Source organism: Aethalodelphis obliquidens, unplaced genomic scaffold, assembly GCF_003676395.1.
Source record: "Aethalodelphis obliquidens isolate GAN/ISIS:26980383/991018 unplaced genomic scaffold, ASM367639v1 scaffold7, whole genome shotgun sequence".
In the NCBI taxonomy this organism is placed as follows: Eukaryota; Metazoa; Chordata; class Mammalia; order Artiodactyla; family Delphinidae; genus Aethalodelphis; species Aethalodelphis obliquidens.
The window spans coordinates 37,239,448-37,258,678 of record NW_020837951.1 but is presented as its reverse complement, the minus strand read 5'-3'; the positions used below and the strand labels follow the sequence as shown (position 1 = coordinate 37,258,678).

At 41.1% G+C, this 19,231-nt stretch overlaps 1 protein-coding gene across 2 annotated transcripts in view; it reads right to left on the bottom strand.

Annotated features, from left to right (window-relative positions):
* SPATA31F1 (SPATA31 subfamily F member 1) overlaps positions 1–19,231 on the bottom strand; it is a 113,045-nt gene that overhangs the window by 58,148 nt on the left and 35,666 nt on the right. For both annotated transcript variants that reach the window (XM_027105611.1, XM_027105612.1), the window contains exons 3-4: positions 1,827–1,962; positions 999–1,068 (exon numbers count right to left, since the gene is read on the bottom strand). The gene's annotated coding sequence lies outside the window, so the exon portion shown is untranslated. The remainder of the gene's footprint in view (positions 1–998; positions 1,069–1,826; positions 1,963–19,231) is intronic.

Genomic DNA, 19,231 nt, shown 5'->3' with positions numbered 1-19,231 from the left:
AGAACAATTAAGGTGGGCCCTGAGGCAGACAGCTAGCTGGGCTCACTCCTGTAAAAGGTAGTGGTTTTCACCTAATGGAAAGGGCCAGGAAGGGACGACCTTGGCTGAGCTGTCCAGGGATGGAAAGCATCCTGCAGACTCTGAAAACAAACCTGACTTGAAAGCCATGTTGCCTGCAATAGGCAAACAGCACTCCCTAGGTTGGGTTTCCTTTTGTCATCCTTTACTAACATCTCATTCAGATATTCCAGTTTTCGATAAAGAATCTCACAAAACCCGTATGTTCACATGAGAATCCGCATGGTAAAAGAGCACAATCTCCTTGAGGCCAGCCAGTGCAGTGAGGGAAACTGTGATCAGGAAAGGGTGAATGAATTCCACAGGTGATGCCTAGCCACAAAGTCCACACAGCCCTTGATTTTCACTCCTTAAAAATTTTGTGTCGTATTTAATTAAGAGGAAAACTCACAAATTCATAGAAGATGAGGGGCATAAAGGAGGGACAAGTACTAGTAAGATCATGGGTATAAAGGCATACAGTTTCTCTTATAAAACAAAACTCTGAACTTTCATGGTTTAACTCTCCAGAAAGACTCTCCAGGAAGGGAGGGGAAGTTCAGCAACCCTGTCCCCTTAATTTCTCCTTCCCAGGTGGGTTCTTTAAACCCAAGAACTGTAACTGACCCCAAGAGTACAATGTTCTTTCTTTCACATTCTGTTACAAGTGTAGTACTCAAAAGTCCTCCTGCCTTTGCAGGGTAGAGACAGACTAGAACATTCAAAAGCCTTTCCAGGAGACTGGGGGAGAATGAAGCTAACAGAAACTGCAGAAGCAAGAAAACAGAAATATGAGATCTAGGCACATGGGCTTTGAAGCCAGATGATTCTGGATTTAAATCATGGCTCTGCGACTTATTGGTTATATAACCTTGAGCAGGTTACTCAACCTCCCTGAAGCACAGTTTCTTCATCTATAAAGTGAGTAAATTTCTACCTACCTGTGTCAGTTCAGGTCCAAGAAGTAGACACCAAGATCAGACTAGACTTGCAAGAAACTGGGGGAAATGCCTGTGGAAAAAAATGGGGAGAAAGCTAGAGAAGGCTGAGATCTGCCAGACAGTGACACACATCTAACCTGTGAGAAGGAGCGAGGCAAAGAAGGAAGGTAAGAGGGGCCTTAGAATGCCATGAAGCTTTCAGAGAGTTATCTGAAAGCTGATGTAGAATCCTCAGGCCAAAATCATCTGTCAGAGGCGTCCTCTGTCTCACAGGAATGGGCCTGCTGTGTACCACCACTGTCTGGAAAAAGACCACAGGAAACGTGGCCTCGGAGCAAATGTGGTGGTGTATGTAGATCAGAGCAGGTGGGGCATCAACTACGCTGCCCACAGTAGGAGATCTGAGAGACACATTCCCATGGTCGCACACATCTCCTTCCCCACAGGGGACTGGGGAGCAGCTCCTCCATGGTTCCATGGGGCCTCTCTTCCTAAGCAAGGGCCCACTGAGTGGAAAAAACTACAGCCCTCATCACTGCTGCTGATCTCAGGCCTGCAACTGGTACTCATACTCTGCCTCCTCCTTTCTAAATTCCCCTCACTGTCATCTGTCACCTTGGCGGGTCTTGTTGATTCATCTGGTAGTGTGACCTGAGCCTTCATTCCTGAAGTAGGTAATCATGCTGTGGGTAACCACATCCTTCTCAGACTACAGTTGCTGCATGTGTCCATTCAAGAGGGCAAGGAAATACCAGGAAATGCCCAACTGCATCACAGAGATTCCACACATATTCCTTCCCTGTCCCCATTGGGTAAAAACACCCTTACCTTCTCCTGCTGATCAGGGTCAATTACTTCTGCCAATATGGTGGCTCTTCTCTCAGGCTGGTCCCTGGACACAGGAGTCCAAAATGCCCTGGTGGCAGCCATCGCTTATAGTTCAATAGGATCCTTGCTGTGTCCCCTGGCAAGAGTACACCTTCTTTAGAGATCAGAACCTCCAACTCTACAAAGCTCAGAGGTGCAGGGAGAGGAAGTACAAAATCCCCCACTGGGTCACTGTGAGTAATGGTAAGTGGGGTTACTTCTGCTTGTACCCCTTGCTTCCCAGAGCCATGTATTCTTCCCATACACACACTGGCACTTTAGCTGTGCCTTTAAAAGGCTATTCAACATTTTCTGAGACCAGCTGCCCCTGGTTGGTATAGTATGTGATATGACCAGTGGACCTATGATCATGGGCCCACTCCACACTTCCTTCACTATGAAGAGGCTCCCATGTTTGGATGCTAAGCTGTGTGAGAATCCCTGCCTGTAGATCAGGGATTCCATAAGCCCCTAAATAGTGACGCTGGCTGAGCCATTACAGGTAGGAAATGCAAACCCATACCCCAAATAAGTCATATATTCCTGTGAGGATGAATCACTGGCCCAGCCATTGTGGGAGAGGCCCAAAGCAGTTGACTTGCCACCAAGTAGCTGGTTAGTCTCCTCAAGGAAAAGTGCCCTATCAAGGGCTCAGCATTGGTCTCTATTGCTGACAGGTTGAATATTCAGAGGCAGCGGGAGCCAGAATTCCAAGGGCCTGCAATGTGATTGTCCCTCTGGAGCTTAACATATGCCCATACCGCATCATTTTCTACCACTGACACTTCCAACACCATAGTATCCTCCAGATCCTATTGGCAGAGACTTTCCTTTTCTAGGTCTCACTCAAAGCTGGCAGCCTTTGGTCACTCTATGTGAGCCAGAGCAATAAACCTAGCTGTAGAAAATATTGCTTTCCAAACCCAAAGAGGACTACTGGTGCTGTGCTTCCATCTTTGTGGTAGGGGACACAAGATGCAGTGACTTGTTTTTTACTTTGGAGAGCTATCCCAACATACTCCTGACCATTGGAATCCTAAAAACTTCACTGAAATGGCAGGTTCCTGAATCTTTGTAGGGTTTTTCTCCCATCCTCTAGAGCACATCAGCATGCCATCAATGAAATGGATCAGTGTGATGGTCTGTGGAATGCCCAAGCTGTCCAGATCTCATCAAGCTATATTATGACTGGGCAGGAAAGCTGACATAGCCCTGAGGCCAAAATGTAAAGAATATTGTTGGCCATCCCTCGTGAATACAAACTGTTATGACCCTCTTTTCTGATTGGAACTGAAAAGAATGCTTTTGTCAGATCAATGGCCATATACCATGTACCTGAAGTCTTATTGATCTACTCTAGCAATTACATCATATCTGGCACAGTAGCTATGATGACGGCTATTGCTTGTTTAAGCCAGCAATAGTCTTCAGTCGTGCTCCAGGGATGTGATATTGTTTCCGATTTATTATCGTGGCTGGGAGAGGAAGGAACAATTTCAAAGCTTCCCACTTGGCCTTCCTCATTATATCTTTTACCCCACAGACTAAGAACCCAACATGAGGGCTACCCTAACATGTAACTGTATCAATGCAGTCAGGAACAGGAGAAATGACCACTGAGTGTATCCACAAACCCAGCAGGCCCACTTGGAGCCAGATGTGAGCCAGGGCTTCATTTATTACGTGGTCCCTGTAGGCCTATTAGAGGTCCACTCTATTAGAACTATGCTGATGCTTTGGGTCTCCAGGTATCAATGTCAACTCAGACTGTGGGTCTAAAAATGTCTGGGTATTTTGCCTTTCCCAATATACAATCACCCAAGTAAACATCCACAGGTCCCTTTGGGAAAAGAACTAGGGAAATCATCATAGTATATACCTGCCATGCTTTGCTACCTATTTTTCTCCTGGGGACATCATGCTCTATTACCATCTCCGCAACTCCATGCAGCTCAAGTCCCTTGGCTGTTCCCTCAGACCCTGAAGGTCATTTCAATTATTATGGTCTCTATTACAATGAAGCGCCTCATCCCCATGGATATGTATGAACTCAGCTCTGCGACCACCTCTCCTACAATGAGCCCTGACCCGTAGAGAAGAGCCCCCACTGTGATGCTAATGCTACTCTCACCAGTGCTTTCCTGATGGCCTTGGTGAATGGTGTGTTTCCTGAGCTCTCTCATGGAATACAATCAATGGATATGTTTTGTATCCTCACATAATACAGTCATTCGTCCTTGGCCACTTTCCTCAGCCTTCTACTATCTGCCAAGATAGCTCAAGCATTTCTACTTCACTCAACATTGGGCATCACTTTCTTTCTTTTTTTTTTTTTTTTTTACTATTTAGTTTTTTAAGAGTTCTTTATAGCTCGGACCTTCAAGATGGCAGAGGAGTAAGGTGTGGGGTTCACCTTCCTCCCCACAAATACATCAGAAATACATCTACATGTGGAACAACTCCTACTGAACGCTGGCAGAAGACCTCAGACTTCCCAAAAGGCAAGAAACTCCCCCAAGTACCTGGGTAGGGCAAAAGAAAAAACAGACAAAAGAATAGGAACAGGACCTGCACCTCGCAGAGGGAGCTGTGAAGCAGGAAAAGTTTCCACATACTAGAAGCCCCTTCACTGGCGGAGACGGGGGTGGCAGAGGGGAAGCTTCGAAGCCACGGAGGAGAGCACAGCAACAGGGGTGCAGAGGGCAAAGCGGAGAGATTCCCACACAGAGGATGGGTGCCGAACGGCACTCACCAGCCCGAGAGGCTTGTCTGCTCACCTACCGGGGCTGGTGGGGGCTGGGAGCTGAGGCTCGGGCTTCGGAGGTCAGATCCCAGGGAGAGGACTGGGGTTGGCTGAGCGAACACAGCCTGAAGGGGGCTAGTGCACCACAGCTAGCCGGGAGGGAGTCCGGGAAAAAGTCTGGAACTGCCTAACAGGCAAGAGACCACTGTTTCGGGTGTGCGAGGAGAGGGGATTAAGAGCGCTGCTTGAAGGACCTCCAGAGACGGGCGCGAGCCGCGGCTAAAAGCGCGGACCCCAGAGACGGGCCTGAGACGCTAAGGCTGCTGCTGCCGCCACCAAGAAGCCTGTGTGCGAGCACAGGTCACTATCCACACCCCCCTTCCGGGGAGCCTGTGCAGCCCGCCACTGCCAGGGTCCCGTGATCCAGGGACAACTACCCCGGGAGAACGCACGGCGCGCCTCAGGCTGGTGCAACGTCACACCGGCCTCTGCCGCCGCAGGCTCGCCCTACTTTCTGTACCCCTCCCTCCCCCGGCCTGAGTGAGCCAGAGCCCCCGAATCAGCAGCTCCTTTAACCCCCTTCTGTCTGAGCAAAGAACAGACGCCCTCAGGCGACCTACACGCAGAGGCGAGGCCAAATCCAAAGCTGAACCCCAGGAGCTGCGCAAACAAAGAAGAGAAAGGGAAATCTCTCCCAGCAGCCTCAGGAGCAGAGGATTAAAGCTCCACAATCAACTTGATGTACCCTGCATCACTGGAATACCTGAAGAGACAACGAATCATCCCAAATTGAGAAGGTGGACTTTGGGAGCAACTGTAGACTTGGGGTTTGCTGTATGCGACTGACAGGTTTCTGGTTTTAATTTTTATCTTAGTTTAGTATTTAGCATTTATTTTCATTGGTAGATTTGTTTACTGATTTGGTTGCTGTCTTCCTTTTTCTTTTTATATAGAGATATATATATTTTTTCCCTTTTTCTCTTTTTGTGAGTGTGTATGTGTATGCTTCTTCGTGTGATTTTGTCTGTATAGTTGTTACCATTTGTCCTAGGGTTCTGTCCGTCCGTTTTTTTTTGTTTTAGTACAGTTTTTAGCGCTTGTTATCATTGGTAGATTTGTTTTTTGGTTTGGTTGCTCTCTTCTTTCTTTTTTTTTTTTTTTTACTACTTTTTAAATTGTTTATTTTTAATAATTATTTTTATTCTTTATTCTAATAACTTTCTTTTTATTTCCTTGCTCCCTCCCTCCCTTCCTTCCTCCCTTTTCTTCTAAGCCGTGTGGCTAACAGGGTCTTGGTGCTCCCCAGGTGTCAGGCCTGTGCCTCTGAGATGGGAGAGCCGAGTTCAGGACATTGGTCCACCAGAGACCTACTAGCTCCACATAATATCAAATGGTGAAAGCTCTTCCAGAGATGTCTATCTCAACGCTAAGACCCAGCTCCACTCAACGACCAGAAATCAACAGTGCTGGACACCCTATGCCAAACAACTAGCAAGACAGGAACACGACCCCACGCATTAGCAGAGAGGCTGCCTAAAATCATAAAAAGTCCACAGACACCCCAAAACACACCACCGGACATGGACCTCCCCACCACAGAGACAAGATCCAGCCTCATCCACCAGAACACAGGCAAGAGTCCCTTCCACCAGGAAGCCTACACAACCCACTGAACCAACTTTAGCCACTGGGGACAGACATCAAAAACAACGGGAACTACGAACCTGCAGCCTGCAAAAGGAGACCCCAAACAGTAAGATAAGCAAAATGAGAAGACAGAAAAACACACAGCAGATGAAGGAGCAAGATAAAAACCCACCAGACCTAACAAATGAAGAGGAAATAGGCAGTCTACCTGAAAAAGAATTCAGAATAATGATAGTAAAGATGATCCAAAATCTTGGAAATAGAATAGAGAAAATGCAAGAAACATTTAACAAGGACCTAGAAGAACTAAAGATGAAGCAAGCAACGATGAACAACACAATAAATGAAATTAAAACTACTCTAGATGGGATCAATAGCAGAATAACTGAGGCAGAAGAACAGATAAGTGACCTGGAAGATAAAATAGTGGAAATAATTACTGCAGAGAAGAATAAAGAAAAAAGAATGAAAAGAACTGAGGACAGTCTCAGAGACCTCTGGGACAACATTGAACACACCAACATTCGAATTATAGGGGTTCCAGAAGAAGAAGAGAAAAAGAAAGGGACTGAGAAAATATTTGAAGAAATTATAGTTGTAAACTTCCCTAATATGGGAAAGGAAATAGTTAATCAAGTCCAGGAAGCACAGAGAGTCCCATACAGGATAAATCCAAGGAGAAACACGCCAAGACACATATTAATCAAACTGGCAAAAACTAAATACAAAGAAAACATATTAAAAGCAGCAAGGGAAAAGCAACAAATAACACACAAGGGAATCCCCATAAGGTTAACAGCTGATCTTTCAGCAGAAACTCTGCAAGCCAGAAGGGACTGGCAGGACATATTTAAAGTGATGAAGGAGAAAAACCTACAACCAAGATTACTCTACCCAGCAACGATCTCATTCAGATTTGATGGACAAATTAAAACCTTCACAGACAAGCAAAAGCTGAGAGAGTTCAGCACCACCAAACCAGCTTTACAACAAATGCTAAAGGAACTTCTCTAGGCAAGAAACACAAGAGAAGGAAAAGACCTACAATAACAAACCCAAAACAATTAAGAAAATGGGAATGGGAACATACATATCGATAATTACCTTAAATGTAAATGGATTAAATACTCCACTAAAAGTCACAGACTGGCTGAATGGATACAAAAACAAGACCCATATATATGCTGTCTACAAGAGACCCACTTCAGACCTACAGATACATACAGACTGAAAGTAAGGGGATGGAAAAAGATATTCCATGCAAATGGAAACCAAAAGAAAGCTGGAGTAGCAATTCTCATATCAGACAAAATAGACTTTAAAATAAAGACTATTAGAAGAGACAAGGAAGGACACTACATAATGATCAAGGGATCGATCCAAGAAGAAGATATAACAATTGTAAATATTTATGCACCCAACATAGGAGCACCTCAATACATAACGCAAATACTAACAGCCATAAAAGGGGAAATTGACAGTAACACATTCATAGTAGGGGACTTTAACACCCCACTTTCACCAATGGACAGATCATCCAAAATGAAAATAAATAATGAAACACAAGCTTTAAATGATATATTAAACAAGATGGACTTAATTGATATTTATGACATTCCACTCAAAAACAACAGAATACAATTTTTCTCAAGTGCTCATGGAAAATTCTTCAGGATAGATCATATCTTGGGTCACAAATCAAGCCTTGGTAAATTTAAGAAAACTGAAATTGTATCAAGTATCTTTTCTGACCACAATGCTATGAGACTAGATATGAATTAAGGAAAAGATCTATAAAAAATACAAACACATGGAGGCTAGACAATACACTACTTAATAATGAAGTGATCACTGAAGAAATCAAAGAGGAAATAAAAAAACATCTAGAAACAAATGACAATGGAGAAATGACGAACCAAAACCTATGGGATGCAGCAAAAGCAGTTCTAAGAGGGAAGTTTATAGCAATACAATCCTACCTTAAGAAACAAGAAAAATCTCAAATAAACAACCTAACCTTACATCTAAAGCAATTAGAGAAAGAAGAACAAAGAACCCCCAACATTAGCAGAAGGAAAGAAATCATAAAGATCAAATCAGAAATAAATGAAAAAGAAATTAAGGAAATGATAGCAAAGATCAATAAAACTAAAAGCTGGTTCCTTGAGAAGATAAACAAAATTGATAAACCATTAGCCACACTCATCAAGAAAAAAAGGGAGAAGACTCAAATCAATAGAATTAGAAATGAAAAAGGAGAAGTAACAACTGACTCTGCAGAAATACAAAAGATCATGAGAGATAACTACAAGCAACTCTATGCCAATATAATGGACAACCTGGAAGAAATGGACAAATTCTTAGAAATGCACAACTAGCCAAGACTGAATCAGGAAGAAATAGAAAATATAAACAGACCAATCACAAGCACTGAAATTGAAACTGTGATTAAAAATCTTCCAACAAACAAAAGTCCAGGACCAGATGGTTTCACAGGTGAATTCCACCAAACATTTAGAGAAGAGCTAACACCTATCCTTCTCAAACTCTTCCAAAATATAGCAGAGGGAGGAACACTCCCAAACTCATTCTACGAGACCACCATCACCCTGATACCAAAACCAGACAAGGATGTCACAAAGAAAGAAAACTACAGGCCAATATCACCGATGAACATAGATGCAAAAACCCTCAACAAAATACTAGCAAACAGAATCCAACAGCACATTAAAAGAATCATACACCATGATCAAGTGCGGTTTATCCCAGGACACAAGGATTCTTCAATATACGCAAATCAATCAATGTGATAAACCATGTTAACAAATTGAAGGAGAAAAACCATATGATCGTCTCAATAGATGCAGAAAAAGCTTTCGACAAAATTCAACACCCATTTATGATAAAAACTCTCCAGAAAGTAGGCATAGAGGGAACCTACCTCAGCATACAAAAGCCATATATGACAAATCCACAGCCAACATCGTTCTCAGTGGTGAAAAACTGAAACCATTTCCACTAAGATCAGGAACAAGACAAGGTTGCCCACTCTCACCACTCTTATTCAACATAGTTTTGGAAGTTTTAGCCACAGCAGTCAGAGAAGAAAAGGAAATAAAAGGAATCCAAATCAGAAAAGAAGAAGTAAAGGTGTCATGGTTTGCAGATGACATGACACTATACATAGAGGATCCTAAAGATGCTACCAGAAAACCACTAGAGCTAATCAATGAATTTGGTATAGTAGCAGGATACAAAATTAATGCACAGAAATCTCTTGCATTCCTATACACTAATGATGAAAAATCTGAAAGTGAAATCAAGAAAACACTCCCATTTACCACTGCAACAAAAAGAATAAAATACCTAGGAATAAACCAACCTAAGGAGACAAAAGACCTGTATGCAGAAAATTATAAGACACTGATGAAAGAAATTAAAGATGATACAAATAGATGGAGAGATATACCATGTTCTTGGATTGGAAGAATCAACATTGTGAAAATGACTATACTACCCAAAGCAATCTACAGATTCAGTGCAATCCCTATCAAACTACCACTGGCATTTTTCACAGAACTAGAAAAAAAAATTTCACAATTTGTATGGAAACACAAAAGACCCTGAATAGCCAAAGCAATCTTGAGAATGAAAAACAGAGCTGGAGGAATCAGGCTCCCTGACTTCAGACTATACTACACAGCTACAGTAATCAAGACAGTATGGTACTAGCACAAAAACAGAAAGATAGATCAATGGAACAGGATAGAACACCCAGAGATAAACCCACGCACATATGGTCACCTTATCTTTGATACAGGAGGCAGGAATGTACAGTGGAGAAAGGACAGCCTCTTCAATAAGTGGTGCTGGGAAAACTGGACAGCTACATGTAAAAGAATGAGATTAGAACACTCCCTAAAACCATACACAAAAATAAGCTCAAAATGGATTAAAGACCTAAATGTAAGGCCAGAAACTATCAAACTTTTAGAGGAAAACATAGGCAGAGCACTCTATGACATAAATCACAGCAAGATCCTTTTTGACCCACCTCCTAGAGAAATGGAAATAAAAACAAAAATAAACAAATGGGACCTAATGAAACTTCAAAGCTTTTGCACAGCAAAGGAAACCATAAACAAGACCAAAAGACAACCCTCAGAATGGGAGAAAATATTTGCAAATGAAGCAACTGACAAAGGATTAATCTCCAAAATGAATAAGCAGCTCATGCAGCTCAGTAACAAAAAAACAAACAACCCAATCCAAAAATGGGCAGAAGACCTAAATAGACATTTCTCCAAAGAAGATATACAGATTGTCAACAAACACATGAAAGATTGCTTAACATCATTAATCATTAGAGAAATGCAAATCAAAACTACAATGAGATATCATCTCACACCAGTCAGAATGGCCATCATTAAAAAATCTAGAAACAGTAAATGCTGGAGAGGGTGTGGAGAAAGGGGAACACTCTTGCACTGCTGGTGGGAATGTGAATTGGTTACAGCCACTATGGAGAACAGTATGGAGGTTCCTTAAAAAACTACAAATAGAACTACCATATGACCCAGCAATCCCACTACTGGGCATATACCCTGAGAAAACCACAATTCAAAAAGAGTCATGTACCAAAATGTTCATCGCAGCTCTATTTACAATAGCCAGGAGATGGAAACAACCTAAGTGTCCATCATCAGATGAATGGATAAAGAAGATGTGGCACATATACACAATGGAATATTACCCAGCCATAAAAGGAAACGAAATCGAGTTATTTGTAGTGAGGTGCATGGACCTAGAGTCTGTCATACAGAGCGAAGTAAGTCAGAAAGAGAAAGACAAATACCGTATGCTAACACGTATATATGGAATCTAAGAAAAAAAATGTCATGAAGAACCTAAGGGTAAAGCAGGAATAAAGACACAGACCTCCTAGAGAACGGACTTGAGGTTATGGGGAGGGGGAAGGGTGAGCTGTGACAGGGCGAGAGAGAGTCATGGGCATATACACACTAACAAACGTAGTAAGGTAGATAGCTAGTGGGAAGCAGCCGCATGGCACAGGGATATTGGCTCGGTGCTTTGTGACAGCCTGGAGGGGTGGGATAGGGAGGGTGGGAGGGAGGGAGACGCAAGACGGAAGACATATGGGAACATATGTTTATGTATGACTGATTCACTTTGTTATAAAGCAGAAACTAACACACCATTGTAAAGCAATTATACCCCAATAAAGATGTTAAAAAAAAAAAAAAAGAACCTAGGGGTAAGACAGGAATAAAGACACAGACCTACTAGAGAATGGACTTGAGGATATGGGGAGGGGGAAGGGTAAGCTGTGATAAAGTGAGAGAGTGGCATGGACATACATAAACTACCAAACATAAAATAGATAGCTAGTGGGCAGCAGCCACATAGCACAGGGAGATCAGCTCGGTGCTTTGTGACCACCTGGATGGGTGGGATAGAAAGGGTGGGAGGGAGGGAGACGCAAGAGCGAGGAGATATGGGAACATATGTATATGTATAACTGATTCACTTTGTTATAAAGCAGAAACTAACACACCATTGTAAAGCAATTATACTCCAATAAAGATGTAAAAAAAAAAAAAGAAAGAAAAAAAGAAAATTGAAATCGCATCAAGTATCTTTTCCGAGCACAGCGCTAGGAGACTAGACATCAATTACAGGAAAACACTGCAAAAAATACAAACACATGGAGGCTAAACAATATGCTACTAAATAACCAAGAGATGAAATAATAAATCAAAAGGAAATCAAAAAATACCTAGAAACAAATGACAATGAAAACACGATAACCCAAAACCTATGGGATGCAGCAAAGCACTTCTAAGAGGGAAGTTTATAGCAATACAATCTCACCTCAAGAAACAAGAAACATCTCAAACAACCTACTCTTACACCTGAAGCAATGAGAGAAAGAACAAGAAAAAAAAACCAAAGTTAGCAGAAGAAATGAAATCATAAATATCAGATCAGAAATAAATGAAAAAGAAATGAAGGAAACAATAGCAAAGATCAGTAAAACTAAAAGCTGGTTCCTTGAGAAGATAAACAAAATTGATAAACCATTAGCCACACTCATCAAGAAAAAAAGGGAGAAGACTCAGATCAATAGAATTAGAAATGAAAAAGGAGAAGTAACAACTGACACTGCAGAAATACAAAGGATCATGAGAGATTACTACAAGCAACTATATGCTAATAAAAGAGACAACGTGGAAGAAATGGACAAATTCTTAGAAAAACACAACCTTCTGAGACTGAACCAGGAAGAAATAGAAAATATAAACAGACCAATCACAAGCACTGAAATTGAGACTGTGATTAAAAATCTTCCAGCGGGCTTCCCTGGTGGCGCAGTGGTTGAGAGTCCGCCTGCCGATGCAGGGGACGCGGGTTCGTGCCCCGGTCCGGGAAGATCCCACATGCCGCAGAGCGGCTGGGCCCGTGAGACATGGCCGCTGAGCCTGCGCGTCCGGAGCCTATGCTCCGCAACGGGAGAGGCCACAACAGTGAGAGGCCCGCGTACCGCAAAAAAAAAAAAAAAAAAAAATCTTCCAGCAAACAAAAGCCCAGGACCAGATGGCTTCACAGGTGAAGTCTACCAAACATTTAGAGAAGAGCTAACACCTATCCTTCTCAAACTCTTCCAAAATATAGCAGAGGGAGGAACACTCCCAAACTCATTCTACGAGGCCACTGTCACCCTGATAGGAAAACCAGACAAAGATGTCACAAAGAAAGAAAACTACAGGCCAACATCACTGATGAACATAGATGCAAAAATCCTCAACAAAATACTAGCAAACAGAATCCAACAGCACATTAAAAGGCTCAGACACCATGATCAAGTGGGGTTTATCCCAGGAACGCAAGGATTCTTCAATATACGCAAATCAATCAATGTGATACACCATATTAACAAAATGAAGGAGAAAAAACATATGATCATCTCAATAGATGCAGAAAAAGCTTTCAACAAAATTCAACACCCATTTATGATAAACACTCTCCAGAATGTAGGCATAGAGGGAACTTACCTCAACATAATAAAGGCCATGTATGACAAACCCACAGCCAACATCGTTCTCAAGGGTGAAAAACTGAAACCATTTCCTCTAAGATCAGGAACAAGACAAGGTTGTCCACTCTCAGCACTGTTATTTGATATAGTTTTGGAAGTTTCAGCCACAGCAATCAGAGAAGAAAAAGAAAAGGAATCCATATCAGAAAAGAAGAAGTAAAACTGTCACTGTTTGCAGATGACATGATACTATACATAATCCTAAAGATGCTACCAGAAAACCACTAGAGCTAACCAATGAATTTGGTAGAGTAGCAGGATACAAAATTAATGCACAGAAATCTCTTGCATTCCTATACACTAATGATGAAAAATCTGAAAAAGAAATTAAGGAAACACTCCAATTACCATTGCAACAAAAATAATAAAATACCTAGGAATAAACCTACCGAAGGAGACAAAAGACCTGTATGCAGAAAACTATAAGACACTGATGAAAGAAATTAAAGATGATACAAACAGATGGAGAGATAGACCATGTTCTTGGATTGGAAGAATCAACATTGTGAAAATGACTATACTACCCAAAGCAATCTACAGATTCAATGCAATTCTTATCAAATTACCAATGGAATTTTTCACCGATCTAGAACCAAAAATTTCACAATTTGTATGGAAACACAAAAGACCCCGAAAAGCCAATGCAATCTTGAGAAAGAAAAACGGAGCTGGAGGAATCAGGCTCCCTGACTTCAGACTATACTACACAGCTACAGTAATCAAGACAGTATGGTACTAGCACAAAAACAGAAAGATAGGTCAATGGAACAGGATAGAACGCCCAGAGATAAACCCATGCACATATGGTCACCTTATCTTTGATACAGGAGGCAGGAATGTACAGTGGAGAAAGGACAGCCTCTTCAATAAGTGGTGCTGGGAAAACTGGACAGCTACATGTAAAAGTATGAGATTAGGTCACTCCCTAACACCATACACAAAAATAAGCTCAAAATGGATTAAAGACCTAAATGTAAGGCCAGAAACTATCAAACTCTTAGCGGAAAACATAGGCAGAATACTCTATGACATAAATCACAGAAGAACCTTTTTGACCCACCTCCTAGAGAAATGGAAATAAACACAAAAATAAACAAATGGGACCTAATGAAACTTCAAAGCTTTTGCACAGCAAAGGAAACCATAAACAAGACCAAAAGACAACCCTCAGAATGGGAGAAAATATTTGCAAATGAAGCAACTGACAAAGGATTAATCTCCAAAATGAATAAGCAGCTCATGCAGCTCAATTAAAAAAAAAAAAAAACCAATCCAAAAATGGGCAGAAGACCTAAATAGACATTTCTCCAAAAAAGATATACAGGTTGCCAAAACACATGAAAGGATGCTCAACATCACTAATCAATAGAGAAATGCAAATCAAAACTACAATGAGGTATCACCTCACACCAGTCAGAATGGCCATCATCAAAAAATCTACAAACAATAAACACTGGAGAGAGTGTGGAGAAAAGGGAACCCTCTTGCACCGTTGGTGGGTATATAAATTGATACAGCCACTATGGAGAACAGTATGGAGGTTCCTTAAAAAACTAAAAATAGAACTACCATATGACTCATCAATCCCACTACTGGGCATATACCCTGAGAAAACCATAATTCAAAAAAAGTCATGTACCACAATGTTCACTGCAGTTCTATTTACAATAGCCAGGACATGGAAGCGACCTAAGTGTCCATCGACAGATGAATGGATAAAGAAGATGTGGCACATATATACAATGGAATATTACTCAGCCATAGAAAGAAAAGAAATTGAGTTATTTGTAGTGAGGTGGATGGACCTAGAGTCTGTCATACAGAGTGAAGTAAGTCAGAAAGAGAAAAACAAATACTGTATGCTAACACATATATATGGAATCTAAAAAAAAAAAAAGGTTCTGATGAACCTAGTGGCAGGACAGGAATAAAGACACAGATGTAGGGAATGGACTTGAGGACACAGGGAGGCGGAAGGGTAAGCTGGGACGAGGTGAGAGAGTGGCATGGACATACATACACTACCAAATGTAAAATAGATAGCTAGTGGGAATAGTGGGAAGCAGCTGTATAGCACCAGGAGATCAGCTCTGTGCTTTGCGACCATCTAGAGGGGTGGGATAAGGAGGGTGGGAGGGAGACGCAAGAGGGAGGGGATATGGGGATAACGTATGCATATAGCTGATTCACTTTGTTATACAGCAGAAACTAACACGACATTGTAAAGCAATTATACTCCAATAAACATGAAAAAAAAAGGGGGGGACTTGTATCAGAATATATAAAGAAGGGGCTTCCCTGGTGGTGTAGTGGTTCAGAGTCTGCCTGCCAATGCAGGGGACACGGGTTCGAGCCCTGGTCCAGGAAGATCCCACATGCCATGGAGCAACTAAGCCCGTGCGCCCCAACTACTGAGCTTGCGCTTTAGAGCCAGAAACCACAACTACTGAGCCCACATGCTGCAACTACTGAAGCCCACGCACCTAGAGCCCGTGTTCTACAACAAGAGAAGGCACCCCAATGAGAAGCCTTCACGCCACGATGAAGAGTAGCCCCCGCTTTCCACAGCTAGAGAAAGCCCGTGTGCAGCAACAAAGACCCACCACAGCCAAAAATAAAAATAAATAAAATAAATTAATTTTTAAAAAAAGAATATACAAAGAACTCTCAAAACTCAATAAGAAGACAAACAAGCCAATTTTTTAAAAAAACGGGCAAAAGATTTGAACAGACACTTCACCAAAAATGTTAAATGAATGGCAAACAAGCACAGGAAAAGAGAAGTTCAACATCATTAGTCACTACAAAAATCCAACAAAGCTTAGTAAGCTACCAATACATACTTATTAAAATGTCTAAAAACAAAAAAACTGATAATACCAAGTACTGGAGAGGATGTGGAGCACCTAGAACACCCACCCATACATTGCTGATGGGAATGCAAAATGACACACCCATTTTGAAAAACACTTTCCTTATAAAGTCAAACCATACCACCCAGCCATCATACTTGTAGGTGTTTACCAAAGTGAAATGAAAACTTATCACAGAGAAACCTATATGTAAATGTTTCTAGTGACTTTATTCATAATCACCAAAAATTAGAAACAGACCTAATGTCCCTCAACTGGATGGCCAAAGCATAAGGAAAAGGGACGGAAGGAAGAGAAGATCCAAGATGCAGGAAGAGCAGGGACTGAGACAGATCTGGGGTCTAAGCAGCAGCAGTGGGAATTTCTCTTTAGAACACATTCTCACTAACTCAGATCTAGCAATTCCCAAGCTCTTTGCTGCTTGGTTCTGAGTTTCAGATTCCTGGGAGAGACTATGATTGCACCGCTTTAAGCTGGATGTCTACCTCTGGACAAAATTGGCAGTAGGCAGTGGGCAAGTTACCTAAGTCTGAGAAAGTTGCTGGGACTTGTCCCTGTGCACTGGAGCCACTCACAGCAAAGGGGAACTGTGTGCTAGGGAGGTGCCCCAAGAAATGTGTATTATAAGCAAAAAGGATGCACCAGTCCTCTTCCACTAGAGGTCACCAACAGGATATGGAAAGGACAAAAAGAGTTCAGTGGCATTCTCATTACTTTTTCCCCCACAGTCTCTTTAATATCCCAACAGGTTTTTGTCTACAGCCTAGGAGAAATTACCCTCATTCTCATGTTTATATTTTAAAGTTTTGTTTAAACTACTGACAAAAGATCATATGCATTCTCACTCGGTCCTTCATCTAAAAGATAATACCTCTAAATGCTTAGGTTATGACATATATACACTATTGATACTATGTAAAAAATAGATAACTAATGAGAACCTACTGTATACAAGGAACTCTACTCAATCCTCTGTGGTGACCAAAATGGGAAGAAAATCCAAAAAAGAGGGGATGTATGTATACGTATAGCTGCTTCACTGTACTTTGCTGTACAGTAGAGACTAACACAACAGTGAAATAAAGCAACTATACTCCAGTAAAAATTAATTAATTTTAAAAATAAAAATAAATAATTGTTTAGGGTATGTTAAGTAGTAGCTTTAACATGCTACTACCTTGCTCAAAAACTTGTAGAGGCTCCCTATTACCTACCACATTAAAGCATCTGAGAATTTAGAGTTCCTTATCAAATAGCCCCTCCCTGACTTTTCCAACTCCTCATTTATTAAACATCTGTTGAACATACAGTGATCTCTACTTTCTAGACACTAACATGAATATGATGACCTTATTTGTCAATCTTATTGACAAGAATTTATGGGCATAATGGAACCAAATATCTGAACTGAGACCATCCCAGAATATTTGTGGCATGTTTGCCATAATTAAAAGATATCACACACACCAAAAAAAAAAGTTGAAAACATAGTCTCTATCTTGCAAGAGTAGTTCTGTGTGGTACAGGCTACTGCCCAGCAACCTTTGACCCTGTTCAGAATCCAGGCTGCCCCCAGGCCTACCTTGTTCATGCCCACCTTGCTTTTCTTTTGCTATTCCTTTGACCTTGAAAATCTTATCTTGTGCATCATCACTCTATTCTGTGCCCCCCACTCGAGGAAATACGGTAACCATCTTCAAAATATTTGTGCTTACTAACCTCTCCATACTCTGAACAATTCTTGTAACATAACAAAAAGCTGTCTTTTCTGAGTATGAGAAGAACTTTGCATGTAATTTTTCAAAAATTAAGGAATTGGATAAATTTTTATCCAATTTGTAATACGTTAGTATCAAGAATAAGTTAAACAATAATTATGTGTTTTCCTTAACCCAAGCACCTCCCTTCATGAGGTAATCTGTCTCTCCACTCCTTGGAACTTCCATTACATTTCATTCCTCTACTGAGCACAAGTCGTTTTCTGTTTTGCATTATGGTTCTCTGTCAATACCTGTTTCTTCTGTGAGATTATGGCTCCTTGAGGGAAAGATCTGTGTCTTACTCTAATGTGCACCCCTTCTAGTTCTCAGCACAACACACTTTTTTCTTAAATAATGAAGGAAGGTATTAACCAACAGAGATTTCTATGGTGATATTATTACAGTCTCATCTTCCATATAAGCCTGTCGAACAGCCTAGAAATAAAACACTTTAAACAGTTCAGAGAACCCTATCTGTGAAATTGTTGGTACAATGTAATTCTAAAGTAGGTTTGGGGCCCCCCGACTATACAGAAAGCTGTCTTCTCTTCTGTGTTACTTTCCCAAGCAAAAAAAAAAAAAAAACAGATAGTGGTTCCTGAGAAATAAGTGCTAATTTTAGCATTCCGTATATTAATGATTAGCAAGCAGCCAGTTCTTTCTCAGTAGCAGTACAGTAACATGGTTAGGAACTTGGGGTCTGCTGTCAGACTACCTGGATTTCAATCTTACCTCCACCACATATTAGCTATGGGACCTTAGGCAAGTTGTCTAATATCTTTGTGCCTCATTTTCATCACCAGTAAAAGGTAGAAACTTAACAGTACAGTCCCTCTAAGGGATGGTGTGAAAAATTAATGATTTAATATATTGAATATTTAAAGTGTTTAGAATAGAATACCTGGCACTTTGTTTAAAAGTGATTGCAATATGTAGCACTACATTTACCTTACATTCCCTATTGGTAAGTTTCATGATGTTAAGAACAAAATGAGTTTGTTTGTTTTTTTCTTTTTATCTCCTACAGCACTTAGCAGAGTGAAACAAATACTAGACGTTCAAAAAATTACGACGTGAATTGTATTTGAGACACAGAGATCGAATGCACAAGAAAATGAAGGTAGGTTAAAATGTAAACACAATTAATTTAAATAAAAAGAGTTCTTGGCATATCATTTGCATACCTTCAGTTATTGCTTTATAATTAGTTGCTAGGTGCTTTATGA